The sequence below is a fragment of the Meriones unguiculatus genome, chromosome 2 (assembly GCF_030254825.1).
Source record: "Meriones unguiculatus strain TT.TT164.6M chromosome 2, Bangor_MerUng_6.1, whole genome shotgun sequence".
Lineage (NCBI taxonomy): Eukaryota > Metazoa > Chordata > Mammalia > Rodentia > Muridae > Meriones > Meriones unguiculatus.
In genome coordinates, this window is record NC_083350.1 from 179,990,020 (window position 1) to 180,008,795 (window position 18,776).

Genomic DNA, 18,776 nt, shown 5'->3' on the forward strand with positions numbered 1-18,776 from the left:
CAACAAAAATTTAAAATAGCTCTCACACCAAACAGTAACTCAGTACAAGGCTGAGTTAAGGACTGCTCTGCTGAAGACAATTTCAGAAAATGAGCACCACACACTGGAGTTGTTTATCATAATGTCAGTATATCCGTATTTATTACTTACCGATTCATCAGTTTAAAAAAACCCAGACTGCATATAAGTGAAACATACTGGCACATTGCTGTTATTAACAACAATGGAAAAACATAAATATAACCTCCTCTTCCACCCAGGGTGTGCTTAGCAAGATTTATAATGCAGTTTATTATTGTGCTCACAGAAAATATTCAAAAGGAAATTTAAAATAGAACACAAATATTGGACTTCTGTTCTTTTTTAACATTACTTTTGATGCAGCATTTAAATGATGGAAACAACTTTATTTTACTTAACAAAACTGGTATCTCCCCCTTTTTAAAATGAGTGAACTATAAAAATTGAAAATGCACTAATAACAATACTAAAGCATTGGCCAGGATTCTCTGCATTCCAAAATGTTTGTGTATATAACACAAATGCACGTTAAAGTTAGGGTACAAGCGTGATTTGTCTGGAGAGTATTTTTATCTTTGTGTTATCTATTTTTAGGAACACCGGAAAAAACAGATCATCTCAGCCAAAAATGCTTTCAAAAAGAAATCAAAGTTTAGTATGAAGTCATTAAGATTTCTCTAAATACATAGAAATTGGTTTGGTGCTATTTTTCTCCCAAGGCTATAGTAATATATTTTGATATCAGATGGCTGCTAGGACACTCAGATTTCCATCCCAGGTCTTCTATCATTTTTTTTTTTTTTTTGGCACCTAGATAAATTACTCCTTTTTCTAAACCTTAGATTCCTCATCTACAGAATAGGGGAAGTGCTGACAATTTTTTACTGTGGCTTTGCCTACTCCTCTCTGGCTCTATAAGGTAGGACACTGGTATTTTCTGTACTTGGCACTCTGCCCACACTTGTCCCCTTTCTGGGTATCTGTAGCACGTGATAGCAAAGCTCAGACTGAGTCTCACCATCCTTTGCAACACTTAGCTATCTCTCAGCAATACAGTAGGACTTTCCTTGGATATTTTCACTCACATCAAGCATGTGTAGATGACACACATGGTAAAGTTATGATACTGGGCTGCTAGCTTACATGCTTTTCTGATTGACATATAACATCCAAGCAAGTTTTCAGGTATCTGCAGAGTATTTCCCCCTTGACCAACACATTTAAAATGTTGCTCATTCTATCAATATAAAATGCCTGCTGGATTCTTATGTTAAGGTATGAGCCCCTGACTGAAAATCACACAGGCATGTCTGAAACACTGCTGTAGATCAGGGATCTGGATTATTGATCCTATTTTTAACGCATGAATTAATTACTTCTAGAATAGTTATGCTCCATTAAAATACTTGAATTGCTTATTAAATGTCTTTGGATTACAAATAAACCTAGCATATCAATATTGTGTATGATAAAATATTTTAAAGAATATTAAAGATAATAAAAAGCTATATTATATACTGTCATAAAATTTGAATAAAAGCATTTAACAAATACCTACTGAGAGCCAAAAATTTTTAAAGGGATCTTCATGGTTTTAAGTGAAGAAAGATTGTGGTAAAGAAAGATTCCTGAATTTTTGAACACCATATTGAAAACTAGTTTCCAGGCAAAGTGCCCTCAATAAATTGTTAGAATAAAGGAATAACTAATATGTTTTTTTTTGTCATCATGAGCACTTTGTTACTGATTGTCTTAGTTTGCTCTCTATTGTTGGATTAACCATTCTAGCCAAAAGCAACTTGGGAGGAGGGAGTTTATTTGTCTTCCATGTCCACATCATGATATGTGTATTTAATGTCCCTTTGGTAAATTGCATTTTTTTCACTACGATTTGAAAGGTTTGGGGGATTATTTTCTTTTTTTACTGTAAACAAGTTGTTTTTTTTTTTTTATTCAACCTACAATTATAGTTTTACTCTTTATTAAATCTAGGATCTCACTGATTTAAACTGTACCATTATACTATTTACCCTTATGGATAATGATAATGTATGTGTGTGTTAACTGCATATTTCAATACTTTTCATATAATATCCAATGAAAACCGAATGGCTTTGGTGATAGATTTAGTTATGGAAGTATGTATTTTTAAGTCAATGAAATATAAAAAAAAATTGTGTGAATTGTCAAAATATCTGAAAAAGAATACTCGATATCATTGTCTTAATAACTGTTCTATTGCTGTGAAGAGATATCATAACTCTTTCAAAACAAAACATTTTCTTGGGATCTTTCTTAGAGTTTTAGAGGGTTAGTCCATGATCATCATGGCAGGAAGCAGACTTGAGTGGCACTGAGAGCTTTACATCTGATCCCTAGGCAAAGGGCACAGATGGAGACACTGGTTCTGGTGAATAAGCATTCAAATATTTGAGCTTCACATTGAAGCTCACACACATTCACATTGAAACTGCCACAGCCACCAATCCTCAGGGGACTGAAAGCTGAAACCACAAGGAGATACAACATGTGTTGGTCAGAATGTGGAAGAGCGAATTTTTGCACGCTGTAAGGAGGATTGGAAATTAGGATATTCACAATGGAAAGTAGTCTGGAAGTTACTTAAAGAATGGAGCCACTGTATGATACAGGAATCCCACCTCTGGATACTTAGTCAAAGGAAATGAGATCAGTATGTTGAAGAGACACCTGAGTTCTGATGCTCATTACGTCACTATTACAACAGCCCAGCTATAGCATCAACTCGTGTATCTGCCAACATGTAAACAGGCAAAGACAATGTGAAACATACATGTACTGTCCTTCCTTAAACAAGAAGGAAATTATGTGGCTTGCAAAAACATAGATGAACCTGGCAGACATAATGCTAAGAGAAATAAGTTAGGTATGGAAACATAGTTTATATTACACAAGTGGCCTAAAAAAAGTCAGGATTACATAATCAGAGAGTAGAATGGTGGTTGCAGGTAACATTTGTACTGGGGCCAGTGTGCAGTTGTTGGGCAAAGTCTACAACCTTTTAATCAGTCAGAAGGACTAAGTTTTTGGTGGTTTATTTTATAGCATTCCAACTATAATTAATACTAGTGCTTTATACAGTTGAGGGTGGACGGGTGTAGTTCAGGATGTGCTTGTCACACACATAATGATGAGTTTGTGGAAAGATCTGCTATGAGTCAATTTACTCATTTGTAACATAAACATCTATCAGAGTATCATGTTGTGAACAATATGCACATACATTTTATTTGCCAGCATACTTTAATAGAAATGAAAAAAATTAATCAAAACTTTTATTTCTTTCCCATCTTTCAAAATAGAATATAAGGTCAAGAAAAACAAAAGATTCACGTGTATTATTTATCAATGTGCCATGCCATGCTAGAACATGAGATTCCAGATATTTAGCAGATATGTGACAAATTATGAAAGGAAAAAATCCATAGGTTCTATCTTATGTTTTTTTTTCTTTTATATTCTTTACACTCTGTCTTTGGCCTATAATGATTATCAATAATAGAATCATCTACAATGGATTTTAGAATCAACCCCTGGGAACAGGGGCTTTAAAAACATCCAGTGCCAATTTATTTCTAATATCAGAGATCAGACCTCTACTCTTGCCTGATGCGTCTAAAACAAAAACAGGGAACTGTAGAGAGCTGCGGAATGCTATGCCTTAAAGATGGAGCTGGTTTCCGCCTTCCACCTTCCCGATGGTGAGTGCTCTCTGTCACGAACAATTCCACATTTGGCTAAGGCTGAGGATCTGGCTTGCTTCCATGTATGTGGACCTATCTGCATTGCCCCCATGGCACGCTGGGGTTGGCTACCCAGAGGCTATTTAAGCTGTGGGCTGGCTTTCCCCAGGGTCCGAGGATTGTTCAAGGTTCCTGAATAAACTGCATTGAAAAAAAAAAAAAAAAAAAAAAACATCCAGTGCCTTGAGCCTATCCAGACTAACTAAACCAATTTCTTGAAAGAAGTCATAGACAAACACAAATGCTACCCAGGTGACTCTCAGATTTATGGAGAATTTTTGAGTTGACTACTACCATGACTCTCTTAAGAGCTTACACACATGTAGTACTTTGCCAGCGCCTCCTTCACAAGTAAATCTTTCATTACTTGCTCATGAAAATAAGGTTTGCACCGGAGATCATTGATCTCCCCTTAAGGAGTAGTAGTCCAGCATGCTTGCACAATGCATCTAAATGAACTGTATGATATGATCATCAGTCAGCTGAGGAAGGTAAACAAAATACAGTGGTCTAAAATTGGAAAGAACCTGAATCGTGATGGTTGGCTTAAGGGGAAAGGGACGGAAACACATGCTTTTTCCTCACAGTTTTATGATTTAAGAAAAAATGATCTATTCTAGTTTTCTAGAATCTATTTTCTAGATCTATTATGTTTTCTTCATAATCAGCTAGAATTTTCAAATCCATGTTTTAGTATTAGCAGAATACCATGAAAGGACTTATCACTGTGAGCTGTTCACCATCTTAGGAAATTCTAGTGAATAGTGAGACACCCATGAGTACATGCCAAACCTCAGCTGCCATCCTAACGTGGGTGGAGCTTCACCTATTTCTTCCACTCCCTCCCTCAGCACCTTTTCACATCCTTCTACCCCCTACCATTCTGAAGTTCCCTGTATCCTCATTGCTTTATCCTGGCCCATAAATAGAGCAAACAACCGTCCACATCATTGGAAAGATTGTTGATTCTCTTGTGAATTAGTGTCTTCTTTTATTTGTGCTTTCCTTTAAGCCATGATTCTGTTCTCTTCTGCCTGAGAAATCTTAATTAGTGAATTCAGACCCCTTGGAAACAGATTGAAACAGGCTAAGAAATAATGACCTATTATCTACTGGATAATAACAGCTTGAGAAGTGGGGTCAATTTTGTTCCTTATCTTCTGAGAAAAGCTATCTTGGCATCTCTAATGCACTAGAAACCATTTTTCCTTGAGGGTGAAGAGAGCTATTAAACTCACATTCTCATTTTGTAAAGTTGAAGACTAGAATTAGAAGGGGGCATTTTCTGCAGCTGGGCGTCTGCACTTAGATGGTCTTATGTCTGTACATGGAGAGGACATTCAATAAAGCATTTTCCCAAAACAATCATTGAAGATTCTTAGAATCAAAAGTCACCATGAGGAACATGTAGGCAAAGCGGGCTCTTTGTTTTAACATCTTTAGAAATAAACCCAATTTTCTCCTGGAGTCCGTCAGAGTTATTAAAATGTTAATGATATCAGCCATCCTAAGAAAGCCTTAGTTCTCAAGGATTTATATTGCATAATTACACTCCTCATTAAGGAATTTAACATCATCCCTAGGCTTTTAAACTTATACAGAAATGACAATTCCCCTTTTGGATTTTATGAAGTTTCCTTTCACATTTGAGCCAAGGACATGAACACAGAGCTTTGCATTCTAGGTACATATTTTAAGGCAATGTTAACTCAGTTTTATACAAACCCTTGGCAATGTTACAAACAGATTATGGGAAAACACTCCACTATTTCTTTGTCAAGCAAGAATTCACTATCATTTTAAAGATTTACAAATATATACTATAAATTCGATACTCAATAAATTAACCTATCCACACAAAGCAGATCTCACTCCAATGGGAATAAGTGATGGTTCATTCATCAGCCAGTATGTGTGACCATGCTCAGGAATGCAGATGCAGATCACCCCAAATTCCATCTCCCAACTTTCTAACAATTTAATGAAGTTTTTGTACATACAGAACTGATGAGAGTCATGAATCAAGATACTTTTCAAATACTTTTGGTGGAGATATTAGATAGTTGGGCTATAGCTAAGTGAGAAAATCTTTGCTATAGATCTCAGATGCAATGTAAGGTGACATTCTTGGGGCTGGTGGTCTTTTACAGTAATATATCCAAAAATGAAATATTTTATGTGATAGTTTCAAGGATGGTATGTCAGAGACACATGGACAATAAATGACTATTAAGATGGTTAAAGGTAACTCATGATAATTTGACTCTAGGTCTGCAAGATTCCATCTTTCCACAAAGACAAAGGTTTAGTCAGTCAATCAACCTTGTGGAATCTTTAACACAACTGTGGCTTTTTGATCCTATTTCAGTACTTACATGTTTGAACATTTGTTCCCCAGCTGATGGTATTGTAAAGAAAGGTGTGGAACTTTTAGGAGGTGGAGATGTGCTGAAATTAGTGGCTGGCAGTGGGGCTTCATGGCTACACTTCACTTCCTCTCCCCACTGTGACTGGCTGCCATATGGAAAGTATCCTCTCGGCCCTAAACCAGATTAAGCCTACTCTTTTTAAATTTCCTCTTGTCTCCTGTCCTGTTCCCTGTTTTCTCCCTCTTCCGATGTCCATCCTGTTTGCCTTTCTGAATGGGGATTGAGCATCTTAGCCAGAGTCCTCCTTCTTGATTAGCTTCCTTAGCTGTACAAATTTTAGTATGTTTATCCTATATTATATGTCTAGTATCCACTTACGAGTGAGTGTGTCTTTCTGCTTCTGGGATACCTCACTCAGGATGTTCTTTTCCAGTTCCTACTATTTACCTGCAAATTTCATGATTTCCTTGTTTTTTATTGCTGAGTAATATTCCATTGTGTAGATGTACCACAATTTCTGTATCCATTCTTCAACTGAGGGGCATCTGAGCTGTTTCCAGCTTCTGGCTATTACAAATAAAGCTGCTGCAAACATGGCTGAGCAGATATCCTTGTTGTATACTTGAGCGTCTTTTGGATATATGCCTTGAAAGGCTCCACCCTGCAGGGTGTCGAGGCAGATGTTGAGACTCATAGCCAAACTTTGGGCAGAGTACAGGAAATCTTAAGAAAGAAGTGGGAGAGAGTAAGACCTGGAGAGGACAGAAGCTCCACAAGGATAGTGACAGATCCTAAAGTCTGGGCGCAGGGGTCTTTTCTGAAACTGATACTCCAGCCATGGACCACTCATGGAGATGGCCTGGAACCCCTGCACAGAGGTAGCTTATGGCAGTTCAGTATCCAAGTAGCCTCCATAGTAACGGGGACAGGGACTGTCTCTGACAGGAACTGATTGGCCTGCTCTTTGATCACCTCCCCATGAGGGGGAAGCAGCCTTACCAGACCAGAGAAGAAGACAATGCAGCCACTCCAGATGAGACCTGATAGACTAGGATCAGAGGGAAGGGGAGGAGGACCTCCCTTTTCAGTGGACTGGGAGAGGTACACGGGTGGGGAAGAGGGAGGGTAGGATTGGGAGGGGATGAGGTAGGGAGGTACGGGGGGGATAAAAAGTGAATAAACTGTAATTAATAAAAATAAAAAATAAAAAAGAGAAAAACATTTCCTCTTGTCAGATATTGTGAATACAACCAGGGGCAATCCTGAGTTCTCAGGTATTAATCTTCATTCTGGCATAAATATCAGTGTGTCTCTGATGTCTCCAACAAGTATTCTCAGTCACACCCCTAGTTGCTTGGCTACCCCCAATAATTTCAGTAGCATAGTTTAAGCTGCCATTTCTCCACCCAGAAAACCATTCTTCATGCCAGACTCACCAACTTCCCTAGGAGATGCTGTTTATAGCTTTTCTAATTAGTACTTAAGATAATGTCTTTTATCACTCTAATTTTATGAGAATTTATTGACATCCTCTTGGCAGTGAACATAAAACTCATTTTCAGATAGCACATGTGATATAAGAAAATTGAGAAACATTGAGGCTCGTGGAGAGGAAATGTGAGTGTGCAGCCTTGCCCAGGGCACAGCTGAATCAGCATCAAGGAACATCTGGTCCACCTCGATGTGGTGAAGGGTAGAACCCGCCCTAGAACAGCTGGGCTGCAACAGCCTGGCTGGATTACAGCTGCACTCTGCAGCAGCAGGAGCAACATCCTCTTCCTTGGGAGACGGTCCACATTTATTTAGTCCGTTTCCTCCTCTTCATCACCCTAGCAGCGCTGTTCAACATCTGCTCTAGGTGACATGTTTTTTTCTTTAGCTGCAGATGTCCCAGGAAGTACCGCTGACCTGAGGTATCAGCAATGGCACAGGATTCCTCTTTAGAAACAGAAACTTTTAACTGAGGTGTGTTCAAGGTAACGGTCAAATTTTATTTGGGACAGTATCACTTTAAATGAGTTCTTAAAGGAACAATCTAGACAGCTATTATGACCAGGATTATAGGACTTTATGTAGGGAACTGTGCGAACCCATACATGTCAAAACCATACCAACACCAATAATATCTAATGTTTACACTAATTCCAGCGTGCTTATTGTTTCTGTTTTTTTTTTTTTTAATGGAATATTACTCTGGAAATCAAGCTATCTAGAGCATGTGATGTGACCCAGACTAAGTGGTCAAAGCATGCTGTAAGCTTGTGATCCTTCTGTCTCTACTTGATGAACTTGATTACCTTTAAAACCAAAGACAACAAGAAAATACATCACTATACTATCTGAGCAAAAACCTACTCAGTACACTTTTATGAAATTTCCGCCAATAAAAAAAATTCAGAAATGCCTCAGTGATTGAGCGCACTTGTTGCCCTTGTGAAGGACCGACTTCAGGGTCCAGCACTGACATGGCGGCTGACAGCCTACTGCAGCTGCAGTTCCAAGGGATCTTGTGACCTGAACTGTCCTCCAGGGACACGATAGACGCGTGGCGCACAGGCATGCTCAGAAATACATGCAGAGGTACAAAACAAAAGCCCCTTTTTAAAAAGCCTTCTACAAAAAGAGAAAAAAATCAAATGCAGTTTCCAAAGGTTTGTAACTACCAAGTTACTTGGTGTTCACTAGAAGCCACTTGAGAGTCAGTTTGGGGTCAAGAACATTCCAGTCTTTGCTAATTAGCATCATCATTAAACACTCATCGGAGCGGGCTTACTTTATTTTTCCTTTTCTTGTGGTGGTTGAGAGATCATTTTGTTGTTATTATCTATCATTATGGCATTTTTGAACAAAGTATGTTTTAGTAGGTTCTCCTTCCCCTAACCTCACCTACCCCTTATTACCCTTATTTTGCCCACTAAGTCGCTTCCTCATTCACATTTCATAGGTCCTTTTGCCCATCCCATCCTCCCTTCTCACCTCTTCTTATCTTCTCTTTGTCTCCTTTCTAGTTTTTGTTTGTTTGTTTGGTTGGTTGGTTGGTTTTGCCTCCATTTACACCCATTTTTTTATATACACCTACATTACAAACTCAGACCCATATGTGAGAAAGAAAATGTTTTTTGCCTTTTTTACTCTTGGTCATCTCGCTATATTCCATCCTTTTATATTTCCTGCAAGTTACATGAATTTGTTTCCCCTTTCAGTTTCATAGAATTCCACTGTGTACATGCACCACATTTTCCTCATCCGCTCACCTGCTGGCAGACATTTAGGCTGCTTCCCTCATTGTCCTGAAAAGAGCAGCAATAAACAGGACTATGGCTTTGTCTGGAGGTTTTAGTTACTGTGCCTAAGAGATCTATAAAACAAAATGCCTCTAACCTGTAAGCTTCTAGTCCGAGGACAGATACTTCCTGAAATGCTGGAGGCTATTTTTTTTTTCGGTACAATAACAAGATATATATTTTCTCTCCTCTAAAGTTTGACTCAACTGCACCTAGTGTGCTTGATCACAAGTGTTTCACAGGCAGGAAGTACACCAGGTGTATGCTGGCCCCTGACTGGATGCAAGCAAGAAGGACATCGGGATGTACACTTGCCCGAGTGGACCTGGTGGGAAATACGTATATGTTGCCTTATAAGTTTGCCTTTATAACCATCTGAAAATTGTGACTCATTGCCATTTTCTGGGAGCCCAGAATGGCCTTGCCAGAGCCCATCATCCAAGCCTGTGCTTAATTAAAGCTAGCTTCAAATTCAAAACTGTGGTCATGGTCTTATTCTTGACTAGTGAGATTAACAATATGTACCCAGCAATGCCATAGCTGGGTCACAGGAAGTTCTTTCAGGATGTGATGGACCTCCATTTCCATAATGGTGTTGCTTGTTTTCACACCCCACAGCAGTAAATGAGGTCCACCAGCATTTTTGTCAGATTTCTTTTTGATAACAGTTCTGCCTGGCGTGAGGTGTGTCTCAAAGTAGTTTTAAATCACGTTTCTCTAATGATAAAGGATGTTGAGCACCTTTTAAAATGCGTATCGCCCATTTGCATTGCTTCTATTGGGAAGAATCTATTTATTTTCATAGCTTATTTGTTGCCTTTCCCAATTTGTTTTTGTGTGCGTGCTTAATTTTGGCAGTTTTGTGTATTCTGAATATCACTCTTGTCTGAGAAATAGATGATGAAGATTTTTGTCCCATTCAGTGGAATGATCTTTTCTTTGCTGTAAAAACTTGCTAAAAAACATGTTAGAAAGTTTTTTAAACAATATTAAACCTTTATTCAAAGTTTCTACACTTCTAGGCACCCATTTGTTTAAATTTAATTTTTATTCATTTTACATGAGGGTCTTAGCCCTCTCTCCTCTCCTTCCAGTCCTGCCCTTCTTCCCTGTTTCCCTTACTCCTCAGGGAAGAGGAGCCCCCACACCCACCCACCCCAGCATATCAAGTTACATCAGGACTAAGTGCATCCTCTCCCCCCCCCCCCCCCCCCCCGCTCCTTTTATTTTACACACTTTATTCAGGTCTCTTTTAAGAGTTTTCTGAGATTGATGCAAACTTCACTGTGCCATTTACATATGAGTGCAAGGAAGGGAAGTTGACCATTTTCCACAGTGATTACTGGCCTAGTAGGTGGCTGAACACTCTTTCCTAAGGAGCCCCCCACCCCGTGCTAGTTTCTGTGAGCACTTTCGATAAGCACTAAACATCATGTACCGCTGTCTCCAGTGTCACCTGCCTTCCTTTCGGTACTAGAAGCCATCACAGCAGATACAATAACATAGTCATCAGTAGTCATTTTTCAGACAACTGAAACAGCAAAGTATTTGAAAATCGATTCCAGACATACTAAAAGCCAATGAATATTTGGGGATTACTTCTGCTATAGAATATAGAAATTCTGCAAGCATTTCCAAAGATTTGTAATGCATTATTTTCTAACACTTTTGCCAAAAATCTTGATAAAATTTGAGCAGCATATTACCTAAATAAAGCTGTCAGTTCAAGTAGGCAAACACTAAAAATTCATTTCAAGATTATTTGTTTACTTACTTACTTTACATCCCAATTGCATCTAAGCTACTCCTCCCTTTTCTCCCTCTTACCTCCCACTCCCCCATCCTCCTGTCCTCCCTTTCTGCTCAGAAAAAGAGGAGGCCTTCCATGGTTATCAGCCTACCTTGGGTATCAAGTTGCAGTAGGACAAGGGCATCTACTCCTATTGTGGCTAAGCAAGACAGCCCACTTAACGGAAAGGTATCCACAGGCAGGTAACAGCGTCAGATACAGCTCCTGTTCATGATGTTAGGAGTCCCACATGAAGACAGAGCTGCACAACTGTTACGTATGTGTAGAGGGCCTAGGCCCATCCCATGTCTGCTCTCCATTTGGTGGTTCAGCCTTTGTGAACCCCTATGGACCCAGGTTAGTTGATTCTGTAAATTTTCTTTTGATGTCCTTTACCTCTTAGGCTCCTTCAATTCTTCCTCTCCTCTTCCACTGGATTCTCTAAAGCTCCACCTAATGTTTGGCTGTGGGTCTCTGCATCTGTTTCTAGCAATTGGTGAGTGAAGCCACTCAGATGACAATTATGCTGGGTGCTTGTCTGCGAGATAGCAGAATATTATTAAGTATCAGAGGTGGGCTCTCATGGCATGGGCCTTAGCTAGGCCAGTCATTGGTTGGCCATTCCTTCAATTTCTGCTCCAATTTCACACATGCATTAGCTTGGAGGCAGAACAAACTGTGGGTCGGTTTTGTGCCTGGGTTGGTGTCCCAATCCCTCCCTTGGAAAACTTTTGTGGTTACAGGAGATGGCTATTTCAGGTTCCATATCTCCCACTGTTAGGAATCTTGGCTGGTGTCACTCTCATAGATTCCTGGGAGTTTCCCTTGTGGCAGGTTTCCAGCTCGGCCCAGAGATGCCTCCCCCCTACTGATATCTACACCCCTCCATCCATCCAATTCCCCCCCATGTCTAATCTATTTCCCTCCTCAGGGAGATTCAAACACCCCTCTTTGGGCCATCTTTGTTACTTACTTTCTTTGGGTCTGTGGAAGATTATTTTTAACTGTAAATCTTTTCTTTGTAAAAGTTAAAACAGAGAGCTGAGGAGAAAAGAGCCAAACCTATGTATTGGATTGAGTGTTGTTTTCCCAATTTTGTGTTCAGCTGAATCCTCAGAAGCATGTGATCTTCCTTGGAAATAGTGTTTGCAGATCTAAGTGACTGCAATTGTTATAATGTGATTCAATGACTAAAATTTCAATGAGGCATCTGTAAGGAAGGGCACATAGGAAGTATGGCCACAACCCCCAGAGCAGACGACTCCATCTTGCAGATGCCTGGTTTTAGAGGTCTATATACCAGCAGTGTGAGGGAATAAATATGAATAGTTTGGACTTACTACGTTGTTAGGTAGCTATGGGAATGGTAGAAAACGTTGACATATAGACACGTATAGACATATAGACATATATCAACATTCAATACTTGTCCATTTATAGGTTTAAATTTTCTAAAATATCAGTTGTTTAAACATCAGCAACACATATAGTTTTGAAGAGTCACTGCTTCTTCTTTATATAAACATGGTCTTAATTTATCTAAAATGAGCTTCTTCAAAGCTATTTAAACATTGCTTAGGACTTTAAGCAATTCCTTATATAAGTTCCTTATATAAATATAATGCAGTTATATTTGCTCCACCCACAGTGATGATGGATTGCTTTGCTTCTACATGACAGATCATGCTTCAAGTGTCTCGTATCCTACAATTAATTTCATAGAGCTCTTGAGGAAGGGCAGGGCAGATCTGCTCACTAACTTTCCAAAACAATGACCTTGCTTTCTCCGTTCAAGGTCAGAGAACAATTCGGTAATAATTTTCAAGGCTGAGTTTAACTCATTCAACAATTAAATGTAAAATTATTGGACAATGAATTCATCAATTGCTTTATTAAGGAAACAAAAGACAGAAATTGCTAAATCATTCTTGATCACATGAGACCACTGAGTAGCTACACAAAGACGTCTAATTTTCTGACACACAGATGTTCCTACTTTTTGATATAAGAAATTTTACCTTGAACTGAAAGGCTAAAAAATATATTCTTAGCTATGTTTTGCTCTTGCTATAACTTGGCAACCATATTAAATTATGAAAATGCAACATAAAGACATTAAACACAACACAGCTTTAACTAGTACTTTCAGTTACGCTGCTTTTCTCTTTTTTTAGAAACTTCTTGATATTTTTGAGAAACAGTAGTTGAGAGACTAAATGTATTTCCAAGTAACAGGAAGAAAGTTTCCAATTGGTATAAAAGTAATATTTACTATTTGAATTTTTTTTTTCAAATGTTACCTTAGGAATGATATGTGCTTAATATCCTGGTAAAGTTTGCCTATTGTTGGTACCATCTACAGAGCTTTAAAAAAAAAAAAAAGACCAATGACGGGGGGAGGGTGTTTACAGAGCCTGGAGCACCAAGCAAAGACCATGCATGCTGCTGGACCCCCTACACGGATGTAGCAGATGGACAGCTTGTTCTTCTTGTGGGTCCCCTAGTAAAAGGAGTTGGGTGTCTCTGACATGGACTCTGTCACCTGCTTTTTGATCACTTCCCCTTCCCCCGATGGGCAGGCAACAAGGGAAGAGGATTCAAATAGTCCTGGTTTGACTTGACATGCTCCAGTGGGTTAGTAAGGAGGTGGGGGAGCTCTTTTTGAGGAGTAGGGGAAAGGGAATAAGCAGAAGAGAGGAGAGTGAAACCAGGAGGAGAGGGGCTAAAATAAGGATGTAAAGTGAATAAATAAATTTTAAAAATGTTTTTAATTAAAAAAAAAAAAGATCACCTGGCACTTTGTCCCTGATGGAAAGTATCTGGGAAAGAATGTGAAGAAGAATATGAAATAAACTCTGAATGCTTCCTTTTTAGCTATGAAAATATAAATTTTTTATTTGTGAGATCATTACAATAAAATTTTTAAATATATATGATATTTCATTAATTTTTCAGATGTAAGATAATGATATGACTACAATTTCTCAGCAATATGATACAACAAAATGCTAAAATGATATTCTCTTCAAATTTTAGGCCAGGGGATATATGCAAGCAAATTCATCTCCATCATTGCCTTTACGTATAAGATTTGTTATGGTTCCTCTTTATTAAAAGCCCTCAGTGCTTCTCTCAAGTTCTCAGTGACATTGCATGATGCAGTGACCTGATTTAACAATGTCTGTGATGATCCTTAGTGGCTACTAAGGATCAAAAGCTCTATACTGAAGTGCAAGTTAATGGTTTCTTTGGAAACTCAGTTGTGTCACGTGACTTTGTTTTTTGCTAGTCCCAAGTATGGGATGTGGGAATATTTTTCGCCTGTGGAAAACAACCCTTCGGAAAATGGCCCCCATGAAAAGGAGCATGATGTTGGTCAGCTGAAACCATCCTCTTGTGAGGAGTGTGGTTTTTGTGAGTTACAAAACATCCTTGTGGGGACTCTGAGAAGGGACATATAGAAGCCCACAGACGGTGAGACAAAGCTTTCTGCATCTCTATGTTTTTTCATTAGTATACTCTGCAATAGTTCCATCTTTCGCTGCTCTTAGCAGACAGTAACGCTCCAGAGAAATGCTCATGCTGCTGTTTTTTGGACAAAGTATAGCCAATTTGCTGAGTGCCACTGCTGTTGCAGAGTGTTGTCGCTGCTGCTGCTGCTGTGGTTTGCTGCTTGGCTGTTGGGCTGGACTGCTGGTAGCCTGGCCTCTGAGTCTGTTAATCTCCGAAAGACCCATTGACCCTAATCAGCAGGACGTAGATAAAGTCTACAGCTCTTTTCCCTACTAATCTCCTACCTAAGATTGGGGGTTGTAAGAGAGGTAAAGGTGTCTAAGAACTGTAAACAAAGTAGTTGTTTAAAAGCTATGTCTAAGCTACACTAAACAATTCACTGTAACGACATTATGCAAAATTTATTGATATCAAGCCATAATACCTTTTTTATGTTGTCTAAAAACAGAAAAAAAGGTAAATAATGGCTTAGTGTAAACTTTATTTTATTAAAATTTTATTTATTTATTACCATGTATTCACTTTGTATCCCCGCTGCAGCACCTCCCTCAGCTCCTCCCAGTCCAACCCATCCTCTCTCTTCACTGCCTATTCCCTTTCCCTAGTCCACTGATAGGAGAGGTCCTTCTCCCCTTCTATATGACCCTAGCCTCTAAGGTCTTATCAAGGCTGGCTGCATCATCTTCCTCTGTGCCCTGGCAAGGCTTCACCCCTGCCCCACAGGGGGAGGTGATCAAAGAGCTGGCTACTGAGTTCATGTCAGAGACTCCCCTTATACTCCTTACCAGGGAACTTACTTGGAAACTGGGCAGGCTATGGGCTTCCTTTGAACAAGGGGTCTAGGTCCTCTCCATACATGGTCCTTGGTTGGAGTATCAGTCTCTTCAGGACCTCCTGGGCCCAAGTTTTTTGGCTCTGTTGTTCTCCTTGTAGAGTTCCTGTCCCTTCTAGGTCTTTCTATCTCACTCTTCTTCCATAAGGAATCCAGTACTCTGCCCAAAGTTTGGCTATGAGTCCTTTTTATTGTTATACTTGTGATGACAAAATTTGAAAAAGGGCTGGAGGGACAGATGGTTGGCTTGGTGGTTAAGAACCCTGACTGCTCTTCCAGAATACCTGAGTTTGATTCCCAGCACCCACATGACTCCTCACAAGTATGTGTGACTTTAGTTCCAGTGGATTAGGTCCTCTTCTGGCCTCCATGGGCACTAGGAATGCATACATATAGACATACCACAGACATACATATAGGCAAAACACCCAATGAACACAGCCTAGAAACCATAGTATGTACAGCATCTTAAGTGACGAATGGAAAACAGTCTAGGAGAATGAGAGGTAGGGTGGGCAGCAGTGGGCTATAGCAGTATTGCTGGAAAGTAAAATCACATATCACCTCAAATGCTAGGAACATGCCGCGGGGGGTGCTGGAAGAATTAGGTTCCACATGTGTAATCTGATTCATGTACAGATGTACAAATATTTGTTAATTTAGTGGGTCTACTGTAGAAGAAAAAAGGACATTGGTAGACATGGAGCTGAAGGGAGGGACATTATTGATATCCTAGTCTCTCTTCTGGTCTGTGCCTGTATGACTTTTGATAGCAATAAAGGAATGGGAACCGACAGGCTACAAAAAGGGAGGACAGAGTATTGTGAATGCCACCGGGAAGGAGGAATGCAGAATGACATCACTGAAACGGTTAAATGGTTAAACATGACTCTCGGTGTGATGGCACCATGGGTATCCAGATCAAGATGTGCCAGGATGGAAGTGATCAGAGTTTGCAAAGGCACACAGTCTTTCAAATTTAGCACAAGATCGCTCTGTAACTCTTCACTGCTCAAGACAAACAGGGTGGGCAGATTTAAGACTCGGTTCTCATCTTGTTCACTCCACACCTTCAGGCAACCAGCAACCACTACATCTCCACTCAGCAGTACCCCAGCCCTGCAGGATTCGGTAAAAAAGCTTAGCTACTGTAGTACCCAGGCCAACTAGCTTGACTGTAGTTCTTCACATTAAGTCTTTTAATCTTAGTGACCAGCCAAGAAAATTCTAAATCTCAGTAAGTTCATTAGCAAAAGGGGAAAAATGAAGAAAGAGAACATGCGTTATTGTGGTTCACTGACATTTGTAATAATTGTCTGTGATATTACCCATAAGGCCAGGAAAATGATCCCAGGACATTCAGACATAGATGAACTCGACTGTGACTGTCTTTTGATGTAACTCACTTGTATTATCCAAAGGTCAAAACTTTAACAGACATGTGCACATTAAATAGAATGCACATTTTAAGACAGAAGCCAATATTGCTTCCTTTTGTAAATGTATAACTTAAGCATTTTCCCAGGCTTTTTCACTCTAACTCTTATTAGACAAGCATCATACCTTTGGCTATCTTACTATATCAACTTCGGCATGTGATTTTATAATCTAAAAACTGCCATGGGAGTTTCAGTTACCACAACAGAAACTTAACCACACCCTTTAAAAAATGGAAATTGATTTTTCCATACAATGTAGTCTGTTATTTTCCCTTGCCCAGCTCCTCCCAAGTCCACACCCTTTGTATTAAAACCACAGTGTTTTCTTCCATGTCTCAAAATAGTTTCTGTTTCAAGCTTAATTAGACAGATGTTGGACTGAGAGCATATGCTTGGGAATTTGACCTGCTGTTAATGTGTGAACAAGCAGCAGAAATGGCTGCTGGGAGAAATGCCTTCTCTGCCCTTGCCAGAAATAACAGAATCAAGAGGCCAAAAAAACACAGCTGCCAGTGACTTGCAGTTTTACTTTTTGGTATTTACCTACATTTTCAGTGATTTATTTTCATGTGTGCAGAGCATATTTTTGAATGCCTCTAAAGTTTCTGAAGTTCTCTAGCAAATAATCCAAATAAACTGAGTTTGCTAACTCCAGATTTGCCTCAGGAGCCCTGACAGGGACTGAAGGATCAGGAAAGCTACCAGGGCTGTAGGAATGTGTTATCCATCCATAGAGACTACAACCTTTTACTTTAGCACAGGTTGTCCTTCCATTCTCCCTAAAATTTGCTATTACTTTTTCATCAGTCACAACCATAAAAACAAAACTTGCTTGATTATTTTAAGGTTAAAGGCTTGGATAGAACAGGTCAGCATGCATTACTTCAGCTTTCTTTTGTCAAATGAACTACCTAGGCTTTTCTTTTCCTTCCAGACAAAACACTTGAAATCACAGAAGTTAATTATTTTTTTACTTCCTTTGATATCTTTCAATATTTCAAACCTTAAAAGTTCTAATGAGGCTTCAATTACTGCATTTCCTTACTTAAAGGAGGAAGACGACATAGTCAGATTCAGCCATTGGGCATCTAAAGTAAGAATTAGCTTTTAATTTTCAGATTCTTGCTCAGTGAGAATGTGGAAGGAGGGAAGAAAGCAAAGGGACTGAGTGAGTGGGTTACATGACTTAGTAGCGCTCAACCCCCATCTGAATGACGCTGTAATTATACCAACATTATACTTGAGTAAGGCAAACATGAAGGGACCAAAGAGTTTGTGCAATGTTCATAACCAGAACGTGGAGCAACTGTGATAATAGTGCTGCTACATCATCTCCTCACAGGAAGAGGGAGAGATGTCCCAGGGAATATTAGTCATGATTTCCTTTCCACAGATGCCTTACAAGATGGCGACCTCCAATAAAATATGGAAGGCCAGAGTATTGTTTCTTGAAATTTGTATGTCACATATATAATTCATATTTACATAATTTTACAGTTTGTTTACATATTTCTATGATTTATTAGGATAATTTTTTTAATGAATACTAGTGTCTAGGCTTTTCTCTCAGTGATCTTCATCTAATTTATATTGAGAAAGGGCTTGGAATCTCTTGAACAAAATGATAGAAAAACAAAATAAAAAAAAATTATCAACTGTATAGGCAATCTCCAGAGACTATCAGTCTCTATTAAAACTGTCCAATAATTTTCAACAAACAATTTCACTTAAACTTGCTCAGTTCATT